A 13,945-nucleotide genomic window follows, 5' to 3' on the forward strand; every position below is an offset into this window, starting at 1 on the left:
GCAATGCTCCCACCTCTGGCATGACACGCCTACCCACGTAATTGACCCCTCTACCCTAGGAAAAAGCCTCCGACTATCCACTTTGCCTATGCCCCTCATAATTTTGTAGACCTCTATCAGGTCGCCCCTCAACTTCCGTCATTCCAGTGAGAACAAACCGAGTTTATTCAATTGCTCCTCATAGCTAATGACCTCCATACCAGGCAACATCCTGGTAAATCTCTTCTGCACCCTCTCTAAAGCCTCCACATCCTTCTGGTAGTGTGGCGACCAGAATTGAACACTATACTCCAAGTGTGGCCGAACTAAGATTCCATACAGCTGCAACATGACTTGCCAATTCTCATACTCAATGCCCCGGCCAATGAAGGCAAGCATGCCGTATGCCTTCTTGACTGGAGATTGAAGACGGTACGGTGGTGCAGTAATTAGAACTGCTGCTTCACGTCATTGAAGGACCCGGGTTCAATCCCGGCCCCAGGTCACTGCCTGTGTGGAGTTTGCACATTCCACAAGTGTCTGCATGAATCTCACCCCCCCACAACCAAAGATGTGCAGGATAGGTGGATTGGCAAAATTGCCCCTTAATTGGAAACGTTTTTTTAAAATGATATGGAATTTGGATTTAATTGCCGATTATTGGTTTCTGCCACGCCATGGCGGGATTCAGTTCTCACCATCTAGGACAGGGCGGTTAGATTGCAAACCGATTGACGCCTGGCATGGTTCCTGATTTTGGCCCCTCCTATGACCTAACGGTCACGTCGTGCTCTTGCTCTAGCACCCATTAACCCGCGCCCATTATATTTGGTCCCGACACCCAAATCATTTATATAGGTTGTGAACAGCTGTGGCCCCAGCACTAATCCTTGTGCTACTCCAAGAGTAACAGGCTGCCAACCTGAGAATGGCCTGTTTATTCCTCTTCTGTTTTCTGGTTGTTAATCAATTCTCAATCCATACCCAATTGGCGCTAAACCCAAGTGCTCTAATTTTGTTTGCTATTCTGTGTGGGACCTTATCTAAAGCCTTTTAAAAATCCAAAAACACAGGAGGTATGCGGAAGAACCTGAGGAAGGATTGTTGAGGAAGAGGCGCAGCCTACAGGCCGGATTCGACCTGGTGACCACGAGGAAGGCGGAGGAGCAGTGGAGGAAGGCCCAGGGGGCAGTCTACGAGTATGGGGAAAAGGCAAGCCGGATGCTGGCGCATCAGCTTCGGAAGTGGGACGCAGCTAGGGAGATCGGGGGAGTTAAGGACAGGGGAGGGAGCGTGGTGCGGAGTGGGGTTGGCATCAATGGGGTCTTCAGGGATTTCTACGAGGAATTGTACCAATCCGAGCCCCCACAGGAGGAGGGAGGGATGGGCCGTTTCCTGGACCAATTGAGGTTTCCAAAGGTGGAAGAGGGACTGGTGGCGGGACTGGGGGCCCCGATTGGGCTGGAGGAGCTGATCAAAGGGATAGGAAGCATGCAGGCGGGGAAGGCACCGGGGCCGGACGGTTTCCCGGTCGAGTTCTATAAAAAATATATGGACCTGTTGGGCCCGCTGTTAGTTAGGATCTTCAATGAGGCAAGGGAGGGGGGGGGGCTTTACCCCCGATGATGTCCCGGGCACTGATCTCCTTGATCCTGAAGCGGGACAAGGATCCCCTGCAATGTGGGTCTAACAGACCGATTTCCTTGCTAAATGTAGATGCCAAGGTGCTGGCGAAGGTCTTAGCCACGAGGATTGAGGATTGTGTGCCGCAGATCATCCATGAAGACCAGACGGGGTTTGTGAAGGGGAGACAGTTGAACGCGAATGTGTGGAGGCTTTTGAACGTTATCATGATGCAGGCGAGGGAGGGGGAGGCGGAGATAGTGGTGGCGATGGACGCTGAGAAAGCCTTCGATAGGGTAGAGTGGGGGTACCTGTGGGAGGTGCTGAAGAGGTTCGGGTTTGGGGAGGGGTTTGTCAGGTGGGTTAGGCTGTTGTATGAGGTCCCGATGGCGAGTGTGGCCACAAATAGGAGGAGGTCCGAGTACTTTCGGTTGCACCGAGGGACGAGACAGGGGTGTCCCCTGTCCCCCCTGCTCTTCGCACTGGCGATTGAACCCCTGGCTATGGCACTGAGAGAGTCGAGGAACTGGAGGGGGTTGGTGCGGAGTGGGGAGGAGCATAGGGTGTCACTTTATGCGGACGACCTGCTGCTGTATGTGGCGGACCCGGTGGGAGGAATGCCAGAGGTAATGAGGATCCTTAGGGAATTTGGGGACTTTTCGGGGTACAAGCTCAATATGGGGAAGAGCGAGCTGTTCGTAGTTCAGCTAGGGGACCAGGAGAGGGGGATTGGCGAGCTCCCACGAAAAAGGGCGGAGAGGAGTTTCAGATATTTGTGGGGCTACATTTGTTACTTTCCAGTCTGTAGGATCTTTAGGATTTTGAAAATAATCAGCAATGCATCTACTCCACCTATAACCATCTCCTTCAACACTCTGGAATGTAGCTCATCAGGTCCAGGGGATTTGTCTGTATCTTCCTTCACAGCATTAGTGCCAATTAGGTTTACCCAATCTATATGCAAATTGAAGTCAACCATTATTGCGGTGTTACCGATGTTACATGCAGCTCTAATTTCTTGATTAATAATGTGTCCAACATTGCCATTATACTTTGGAAACCTATAAACAACTCCCATCAATGTTTCCTGCCCATTGCTGTTTCTTAGTTCCACCCAAACTGATTCCACAGCTTGATCCTTCGACTTAAGATCCTTTCTCAATAATGTACTGATCTCGCCTCTTATTAAAAGAACTACCTCAAGTCCTTTTCCTTTTCGTCTATCCAGCCTAAATGACAGACATCCTTGAAAATTCACTTCTCCATCTCAGTCACTTTAGAACCGAGTCTCCATAATGGCAGTTGAATCATAGGCATTTACCTCTATTTGTGCCGTCAAATGATCTACCTTGCGATGAATGCTGTGTTTTTAAAAATGTATTCTTTCATGGGATGTAGGTATTACTGAGAAGGCTAATATTTGTTGCATATCCCTAATTTCCCTAGAACCAAGTGGCTTGCAGCACCCTTTCAGAAAGGGTTGTTTAGAATTAACCACATTGCTGTTGGACTGGAGTCAGGCCAGTAAGGACATCAGATTTCCTTTCCTGAAGGGTATTAGGAACCATTTTTACGACAATGGTTTCATGGTCACCATTACTGAGACTAGCTTTGCATCTGTCTTTACCAAGGACATGGTGAGAGATGAGGAAATACTGTCCCTTGGAGGGTTCAAAATTGATGCACCCCTCCCCCCGTTTCCCCCCCCACCCCCCCCCCCCCCCCACCACCAGCTGGGTCCCCCCCTGGCAGTATTGCTCCCCCCATGGCACTCCCGTAAGTCAGCTGACTCCTGCTGACCCCGGCCTCTCCCGCCACTTTGTTGACCCCCCAGTGTGAGAATCCCTCCTCCCCCTCCTGGCAGTCAGCGTGCGCTTCTCTCCAACACCGCCCTTCCCCATGGCCCCTTCCTTCCTTCCCTACCGTGGGAAAAAGCCCGCTTTCCACCAGGTCTGCCCTGCCCTCTCTGGCGCAGCTCCCTTTTGAGGCCTTATCTCAGCTCCCCAACCTCGGGCCTCCCCTTCCGCCCACTCCCCCCGCCCCCCCCCCCCCCCCCCCGCCCCCCGGCGGGCCCCCGTCCTTCCAACGCCCACACTCTCACACAACACCCACTTCGAACCATTTACCCAACCCCACCCATCACCAAAGAAATCAGAACAGAACATCCCGCAAAACACAATAACCACAATAACCCCCCCTCGACACCCCCTCCCAACAAACCCTCAGTCCGTGTCCAACTTTTTGGATTGGATAAAGGACCATGCCTCCTCCGGCATCTCAAAGTAACGGTGTTTGTCCTTAAATGTGATCCACAATCGCGCCGGCTGCAGCATCCCGAATTTGACCCCCTTCCGATGCAGAACCACCTTAGCCCGGTTGTACCTGGCCCTCTTCTTGGCCACCTCCGCGCTCCAGTCCTGCTATATACAGATCTCTGCGTTCTCCCACCTGCTTCTCCGCTCCTTTTTAGCTCATCTCAGGACACACTCCCTGTCCACCAAGCAGTGGAACCGCACCAATACCGCCCGCGGCAGCTCGATGGCCTTGGGCCTCCTCGCCAGGACTCGGTGAGTCCCATCCAGCTCCAGGGGCCTCAGGAAAGCTCAGCGTGTTCAGCATCGTGACCACGTATGCTCCAGCATCCGACCCCTCCACTCCCTCCGGGAGACCCAGAATCCAAAGGTTCTTCCTCCTCGACCGATTCTCCATGTCTTCAAACTTTTCTTGCCACTTCTTGTGCAGCGCCTCGTGCGCCTCCACCTTCACCGCCAGGCCCAAGATCTCGTCCTCGTTTTCCGAAGCCTTTTGCCGCACCTCCCACCGGGGATCGTCGCCCCTTGGGCCTTCTGGGTCTCGACCAGCTTATCGATCGATGCCTTCATCGGCTCCGGCAGCTCTGCCTTCCGGTCCGCAAAACAGCACTTGAGGAACTCCTGCTGCTCTTGCGACCATTGCACCCACGCTGCCTGGTCTCCACCTGCCACCATCTTGGCTCTCCTCCCTCGCACTTTTCGCTGCACCAAAATCACTTTTTTCACCGCTCCACTCCTGGTCCAATCCATACAGTGCTGGGGGATCGTACTGTCGCCTTCCCACACTGGGAACCGTCGAACAAATGCCGCTGGGGCCCCTAAAAAGAGCCCCAAAGTCCGTTTCAGACGGGAGCTGCTGAACGTGCCACTTAGCTCAGCATAGCTGCAATCGGAAGTCGCTGGCATGGATTTCTAAAGGGCAAATTATGTTTAACTAACTTGCTGTAGTTTTTTGAAGGGATAACTGAAAGGGTCGATGCAGGTAATGCTGTTGATGTGGTGTACATAGACTTTCAAAAGTCGTTTGATATCGTGCCACACGACTACCTAGTGAGAAAAGCTGATGGGATAAAAGAGACAGTAGCAATGTGGATACAAAATTGGCTGAATACTCGGAAGCAGTGAGTAATGGTCAATGGATAATTTTTGGGCTGGAGGAAAGTTTGTAGTGGTGTTCCCCAGGGGTAAGAATTAGGATCCTTACTTTTCCTGATACATATTAATGATCTAGATCTTGGTGTGGAGGGAAAAATTTCAAAGTTAGTGTATGATACACAACTTGGAAGTATTGTAAACTGTAGAGGACAATGTAGAAATTCAAAAGGACACAGAGAAGCTGGTGGAGTGGACAGATAGGTGGCAGATGAAGTTCGATGTGGAGAAGTGTGAGATGGTTCATTGGTAGGAAGAACATGGAGGAACAATATGAAATAATGGTGAAATTCTTAAAGTGGTGCAGGAGCAGAGGGACCTTTGTGTATATGCGTATAGATCATTCAAGGTGGCAGGATAAGTGGGATTTATTAATCGGGGCATAGAGTACAAGAGCAAGGAGGTTATGCTGAACTTGGGGTGGCATGGTGGCACAATGGCTAGTTCTGCTGCCTCACAGCTACAGGGATCCGGGTTCAATTCTGACCTCGGGTGACTGTGTGGAGTTTGCACTTTTTCTCTGTGTCTGCGTGGATTTCCTCTGGGTGCTCCGGTTTCCTCCCACAGTCCAATGATGTGCAGGTTAGGTGGACTGGCCATGCTAAATTGCCCTTTAGTGTCCAAAGATTAGGTGGGTTTATTGGGTTACGGGGATAGGGTGGAGACGTGGGCTTAGATAGGGTGCTCTTTCAAGGGCCAGTGTACACCTGATTGACTTCCTTCTGCACTGTACATTATATGGTATCTATGATGATAACTTATACAGTAACTAGTTAGAAACTAGAATATAGTGTACAGTTCTGGGAGCCATACTATTATAATGATGTGAACACATTGGAGAGAGAGGAGAAATTGATAAAAATGGTTCCCAGGATGAGAAACTTCAGTTATATGGATAGATTGGAGAGGTAGGTCCAAGAGTAAATTTAATAAGAGATGTTCAAATTCATGAAGGGGCCTGTGGCCATCTGAAATGGCCACCTGCAAAGAATTATGGGAATTGTGGTCAGGTTTGGACACAGATGGTACACAGACCTTGTGTATTGTGCAAAGGGAAACCAGACCTAACTGAAACTCAAACATGCTAAAGGTCAATCATCGATTTCCCCAGGACAATGTGACACAGATTGAAACCTAGCAGCAGTAGCAGACTCGGGGGTGCCTAGTTATCTTATTTGGGAGTGCATACGTGCCTTGGACAATAGCAGCAGGGACCAGCCCAGCCATCTAGGTACCTGCCCCTAATTGGCCAGAATCGATTAGGGTGATCGAAACCCTATCAATCCATTAGATCCCGAGTTGGGACCGCCCAAAAGAGCGCGAAAGATCGGGGGATAAGAAAAACTGCGCAACCAGCATTCTGTCTCTTTTGGGGACCGGCCTCTGCCTCACCAATCGCAGCATATCGACCAGCCAAGTTCAAGGACCCACAATCGCTACCCGAAGGACGAGCTGCAGCTGAGACGAACCTGACAACTTCCAGCCGCCACACGTGAGGATCCAGATAAATTATCTAATCTGCACAGAGCCGGTCACTTGGAAGTTAAGTAAAGGTCTTTTCAATTATTAGGTATAGTTTAATGTGTGGCCGCCTGTTTAATAATAAACTATAATTGAACTAATTTACTGGTTGTGTGGTCATTTGTCCAATGCAAGGAACGTACTCTCGTCTTGTGGTTCTGATAAAAGAGCAACAGGCCACACAGAGTAGATAGAGAGAGACTGTTCCCGCTCGATAAAGGATAAAGAACGCGAGGCCACCGATTTAAGGTGATTTGCAAAAGAAGCAAATGTGATGTGAGATTTGTTTTCCCATGCAACGAGTGGAATGCACTGCATGGAAGTATGGTGGAGGTAGGTTCTATCGAGGCATTTGAGAAGACATTGGATATTAACTGGAATACAAATAATGTACAGGGGTATGGGGAAAAGGCAGGTGAAAGGCACTAGTTCTCCTTTGGAGAGCCAGTGGAGACAGGATGGGCCAAATGGCCTCTTCTGAGCCATAACAATTCTATGATTCAATTCCAGATTATTAATTGAATTTACCTTGCTGGGATTTGAACCTTTGTTCCCAGAACATTAGCCTGGGCCTTTGCATTACACCGTCTCCCCTTCTGCATTCAGATAGAGTACCGTCAACTTTGATCTTTTATGAATCCACATTCTGATCCTATTCCATGCTTGTCCTCGCTTCATCTGCCTTCAATTTTGTTTCCTACTTTTCTTAATCCTATTACCAGTTTTGTTTCTCTCCAATCTGAGCTCCCTCTCAGGTTCCCATCTGCATGCTAATCTAGTTTAAATCCTCGGCAAGAGCACCAGCAAATCTCCTTGTGAGAATGTTAGTCCTGGTGTCCTGGCTAGATGCAACCTGCCCATCTTTTGCAGCTCCCATCTTCCCCAGAACTGATCCCAATGCCTCAGAAATCTAATGCCCTCACTCGTTCATCAATTAATTATAATAGAATTTACAGAATTTACAGTGCAGAAGGAGGCCATTCGGCCCATCAAGTCTGCACCGGCTCTTGGAAAGAGCACTCAGCCCAAGGTCAACACCTCCACCCTATCCCCATAACCCAATAACCCCACCCAACGCTAAGGGCAATTTTGGACACTAAGGGCAATTTATCATGGTCAATCCACCTAACCCGCACATCTTTGGACTGTGGGAGGAAACCGGAGCACCCGGAGGAAACCCACGCACACACGGGGCGGATGTGCAGACTCCGCACAGACAGTGACCCAAGCCGGAATCGATCCTGGGACCCTGGAGCTGTGAAGCAATGGTGCTATCCACAATGCTACCGTGCTGCCCCCTAATTCTCCTGCCACGTGTTCAATCATTAACCCTCTTAATGCATTCTTATGCACACTAGCATGTGACACTGGGAGAAATCCTAAGAATATTGTTTATGAGGTCCTTTTTTAATTTCTTTCCTAGCTCCTTAAAATTTGCTTTCAGGGTTTCAGCCTTCTCCCTACCTTTGTTGTTGTATCAATGTGGACCATGGCCTCAAATCAGGAAATTGTAGAATCATAGAAAGTTTATGGCACAGAAAGAGTCCACTTGGCCAATTAGCACCAGCAGAAAAATGAGCCCAATCCAACTTACCAACATTTGGCCCATAGCACTGCAGGTTACAGCACTTTGGGTGCATATCCAGACACCTTTAAATTGAGTTGAGGATTTCTGCCTCCATCACCCTCTCAGGCAGTGAATTCCAGATGCAAACTACCGTTTGGTGAAAGAAAATGTCCTCATCTCCCCTCTCATGTTTCTAAAATCACTATGCCCTTAGTTATTGAACTCTCTGCTCAGATAAATAGGTCCTTCCCATCCACTCTATCTTGGCCCTTTGTAATTTTAAAGCTCCAATGTTTCAGTCCTGGCAACATTCTCATAAGTCTCCTCTGTACCCTTTCTAATACAATTATATATTTTATGTGATGAGGTGACTAGAACTGCATACAGTATTCAAGTTGTTGCTTAATTTATGTTTTATATAGTTCCAGCATAACGTCCCTGCTCTTATATGCTATACCTTGACCAATAAATGAAAGGATTCCATATGTCTTCTTAACTATCTTTTCAACCTGTCCTGCTAACTTCAGGGATCTATGAGCATTCATTCCAAGGTCCATCGCTTCCGCTACACCTCTCAGTATTCTCCCATTAATTGTGTATTCCTTTGTCTTGTTTGACCTCCACAAATGCATCTCACTTCTCCAGATTGAATTCCATTTGCCATGTTTCTACCCTTTCTGCAAGTCAACACTTTCTGCCTCACTCACAACTACAAACTTCTTGATCATGCTCCCTATGTTTACATCCAAATTGTTAATATATACCACAAGAAATCCGGGGACCTGGTACTGGGTCATACAGAACTCCACTTGAAAAAACTTTCCATTCATAAAATCAATTGTTTTCTGTGCCACTTTTGCATCTATCTTGCTACATTCCCATGGATCCTTAGGGCTTTTATTTTTTTAAATAGTCTTCCATGTGAGACTCAGTACAGTGAAGCTGGCACCTTATCCAGCTATCCCTCATTGGCAGGTATACTTACAAACACAGCCTCATGTACACCTAGTTAATGCATTGATTAAATGACACTATAACAAGGCATCCGGGGGTTAAATTGGGATTTGCCTCCTAAGGCCGCAACATGTCAGGTAGGGAATGAAATTATGATTGGAAACATGGTGCCTCCCACATTGGGTGAGGGCAATCAGCATGCAACCTTAACCCAGGCAGCATCTCTAACTCAGGGGCTTGAGCCCTGCTTTAGATCGCCACCATAACATTGGTTTGCCCTGCAGCAGACAGCACCAGCCCCAATATTTTTTAAAATTATTTTGTGGGATGTGAGCATCACTGGCAAAGCCTTTTAGTTTCTCGTCCATAATTGCTCTTGGGAATCCAACACTCAACAGTGATATTCCATTAAAAATTTAAAAAATGAAAGTAAGTACTTACCACAGTCACCATCCAAAACACAACTGTTCCTGGCCCATAAGTCCCTAATCTCCAAATTTTGGGTCCTGGTCGTGACTGAAGATCCCTTACCCTCCCGCTCTGTCCCCACTTCCCAATATTAGTAACATATTTGCCAAATTTTATTGCATTTGGTGAATAAAAATGATTTAATGGGCCCAACAACCCTTTCCTTTAGTGCAATCATTTGCTGCAATAATACTGGGCAGTAGCTTCACTCTTTTGAGATCATTAAGCATATAAATGCTGATGATGTTGTTAATTGGAACTTTTTCTCTCATATGCGACTGTGAAATTGCTAGGTACTGTTAAACCAGGTATTGTGTTAAGTCAGCAGTGTGTTTCCCAACAGGGCCCTGATGCAGCAACTTCAGATGAGAACTGACCTGGCAACAAGTGACATTGGCTCCATTTGGCAGATGTTTCGTTCAGACCTTTGAGAACTGAAACATTAAACGTGCCTGTTTTGTGCTGTTGATTGCATTACTGGTACAGATAAAATGAAAACAGCTCATTTCACTCATGACCATAAAGTGGCATCTTGTATTTTTTTCCCTGTATATATGCTGACATAATTCTATAAAGAGAAGCTTCAGTGTAGCACTAAGCACCGCAAATGTTAACTACTTACCTCAAAGTGAACTAAAGTACATACGCTGTTTCTTTTCGCAACATCGAGTTTTCAAATTATTGCTGTATGCCATATGCAGGACTCCTTTAGAAATCACCTGACTGATCCATTTCAGTTCAACAGTTCACTGGATGTTTGGGGGGAATGTGAACTAAAGAGATCCCCATGGACAGCATGCATGCTTATCACTGATGGTGTCAACCAGCATAAGCTGTTTATGAGCTGAACATAAGACCACCCCTCTTTTTTCCCCCTCCTCTGTTTTCAATCTTTGCAAAATATATTTGCTAACTGGATAACAGGCTCTCAGCCCTGTGATTATTTGTAGCTGGTGACACAACACTACCATTAAATAGTGAGGCATTACACTCAGGCATATCTGGTCTAATCCTGCTATAAAAGGAGATGGATGTAGGAATTCGCCAAGAAGCCCGGTAAAGAAGGACATTTGTAAAACTGATTTAATGTAGAAATAATTTTAAACATTGATTTATAGGTAAATACTTACCATTTCTAGTGATTTAATTATGAAAGGGAAAGAAGGGTTTGAAACATGCCTTTTCATTTAAAATTTTTTTCCAAAAAATGAATATATGATTTGGTAACCATAAGGGTAATAATAAAGAAACACTTGTGATAGGTTTGCACATGTATCTTGAAGTGGTCGATGTTTGCAAAAGCTAATACCATCATGGATACAAAGGTGTCTTGGTGACAATTAGGGACCTGCAGCAATCTTTCATTAAAAATAAAAATGTGGGTGTCTGTGCTATGTTTTGGTTTTGCTTTTTCCAGCAGTGACCATGATATCACCAGCTAGTAGAATCCGTCAGTGAAAACCAATGAACTCTGCGATAATCACTGTCTGTGGTCAACTGTTTACCCATAATTGGAAGTCAGCACGACCGTTTAAATACTAATATTTGTGAAGATACAACTTCAGAAAGGAAAGACATCATAACAGCATTTTACACCGAAGTATACAGCTTGAAAAATAAGATATGTTTGGTTAGTCCTAAAAAAAACTGCTGATTTTACATCTGTAAGTGTCTCCACTGTTTACCCTGCAGCTCAGCTTCAATTTGGATCATGTTGATTTTTATTAAATCTGAGGTATCTACAGCTTTGCTATGACTCTAAGGTGTATGTTGAATGATATTAAATTAAAGTGTGAAACCAGTACACACTCATAAGAGGCAAGTGGGAATTTAAGTCAACCTGTTTACACCAACATGATTTAAATCTGTTTATATGGAAATTGCTTTTAATCTAAATTCGGCATTGGACATCACCAAAGCCTTGTACAAACAAATCCAAATAAATAGATGTAACAACATTGCTGTATGCAACAGGGTTAGAGCGTTAACGATGAATAGTAGGCATGAATCCTCATTTTAATGAAGTAACCATTATGTCCAAAGAGATAAAAACCGTTTTAATAAAAAGAAAATAAGTGAGTAAACTATTATTTTGACCTAAATCTGGATTACCTCAAGATGTTAAAGCAAAAGTTTATTGATTAATTGTAGTTGTGTGTTTTACTATTATATAAAGCATACAGTGCTAAAAATGACAATAATTTTCAGGAAAGGGCAATGGAGCTTTATACAATTTGAACCTTTTTGGTTTAGCTAATTCATTTCTCATTCTTCATTTCAGGATCAGTGGAGTCTACCATGTAGAAGAAATAGGAACTATAAACCTAAATTATAGTCGATCAGATTTTATTCACAGCTGAACTGCTAGACAAATTGCAGCTCATAAAATTTGCCATGGGTCACAAGACTGAGTAATTTCATTTTAATCAGTCTTATTTGAACCAGGAATAGAACTGTGCAGCTGACTGCATTGCCTGAATCCCTGCTAGGCACCAGAGTCAAGGGATGCTTGATGTGAACAGCTTTAATACATCTTCTGATATCATCAAATTCTAATGAAGTGAGATGCTTTTTTTTATAATTCAATAATCATAGTGCATATATGCAAGAAGATCAATGTATATGTTAACTATGGTACATGGGACAAATCTTTTGCTGGTTAGCGCAGCTCTTCAGCTATTTAATTTGGCTTACAGAGAAAGGGAGACAGGAATATCGCAGAAAAGTGGAAAGGAAATGAGGGCGAGAGACAAATGAGGACATGCATTTTCTTGAATAAGAGTCTGGTGTTACTATGAGAGCAACAGTTGAATTTGTTTTCTCATTCTTTTAACTCCAAAGAAATGTGTTATATTCTTTCAAACCATACTTTGTTGCATCGGTGTATCAGTAGAGGTTTAACTAGAAAATATTGCATTATTGAATCATGGGTTGTCAGTCACCATCTTGTCTAATTGTTGATTTTAGTTCTATTGCTGCCATTACAAAATAATAATCTTGAAGATCTCAGCTACTCGTAAAACAAATGATGATTATTAATTCTAATCTTTATCTACTACAACGATGAAAGCCTTGTGCAAATCCTGTCTGTATCAAAGGATTGTTCTGGAGACAATGGATTAATCCTGCTTTTTTTTTCGCTGTAACCCTGATGAATACTGTTGGGTTCCAGCTGCTTAGTTCGCACATCTCTTTAAAAAAAGCTGTATTAAAAGCCTTTCTTCGACCAGACTATTCGTACAAGATTGCTATTCTATATTTATTGGAGATTATATCATAACTTGGTTTATCTGGATTTAAACAGATGCATGAATAGGTACAGGCATTCATTTAAAAGATATTTAGGCTATACTGGGCATTATTAATAAATTGGTATGAATATTTAAATAGAACAGCTCAAAAACACTATGCACATCAGTAATGGAATTGTTCCAGCAACAAGGGAAGTGCAGGCACAGTTTCAGTTTAAGACTACTTAAACCTTTAATAGCAAGGTGGTAGATTAATTTTGCACCAGTTTGATTCACATTTTACTGGGTACACGTTTTCTGTTTTGCAGATGCTAATGTTCCTATCATGTGTATTTGGTCATTTCTCAATGAGGTTGGCTGGAAGACTGAAGGTGGAGTCTCTGTCGAACACATCATTCTCATGATTCCTCTTCAAATGTTGTCATTTAGAATAAAGACTTAAATGGAACGTGAATCTGCCTCTATGGGCTGAGAGACAAGAATATTATCATCAGACCAACTTTGGATAGGTGATAGGTTGAGTGTGGTTGGATCCCCAGACTGGAATCTTTGCTCCCTGAAACCTCTTTATGATGGTGGAAAGATTATCATAAAGGTCAAGGAAGTTCTACGCCAAGTAGATAGGTGTAGATCCATAGTTCGCTCCCTGGCCTCTGCTTATTTTGCTTTGATTGGGTGAGATACTCTGGCCTCTGCCTGGTGTGTTTCTTGGTGGTGGGAGGCGGCCCACTGTCTACCAGGGATGGGATTGTCTGGTCCTGCCGCTCTCAATGGGATTTCCCACTGAATCTACCCCACGTCGCTGGGAAACCGGGATGCACCAACGGCAGGACTGGAAGATCCCGCCTGCGTGAACTGCCAGAAAATACGCCCATTATCTTATTTATGAAACCATTCACACCATGGAATGAAAATAATCATCAATGGTTCCAAAGCAGCTGATGGAATCCAAGTTTCAGCTCTTGCTTTCTATTTTTTTTTAGAATTAATTTATTTGGTTATTATTGAATGCTGACCAGATACATAGGCAGACAAACATGACCAAATGAACCAATTCTCAATCGGCTTACCTATTTGTTGCTCTTGTTTAGTCTGCACCTTTTAAAATAAAGGTGCAG

The 13,945-nt window shown here is 44.8% G+C and overlaps 1 long non-coding RNA gene across 1 annotated transcript in view; it reads left to right on the forward strand.

The window, feature by feature from the left end:
- The window catches only part of LOC140409604 (uncharacterized), a 77,579-nt gene that overhangs the window by 61,489 nt on the left and 2,145 nt on the right, over positions 1–13,945 (forward strand). Inside the window, exons 3-5 of the long non-coding RNA XR_011940423.1 lie at positions 10,994–11,206; positions 11,858–12,136; positions 13,136–13,198. This is a non-coding gene — a long non-coding RNA (uncharacterized lncRNA). The remainder of the gene's footprint in view (positions 1–10,993; positions 11,207–11,857; positions 12,137–13,135; positions 13,199–13,945) is intronic.

This window comes from Scyliorhinus torazame, chromosome 3 (genome assembly GCF_047496885.1).
Source record: "Scyliorhinus torazame isolate Kashiwa2021f chromosome 3, sScyTor2.1, whole genome shotgun sequence".
NCBI classification, from domain to species: domain Eukaryota; kingdom Metazoa; phylum Chordata; class Chondrichthyes; order Carcharhiniformes; family Scyliorhinidae; genus Scyliorhinus; species Scyliorhinus torazame.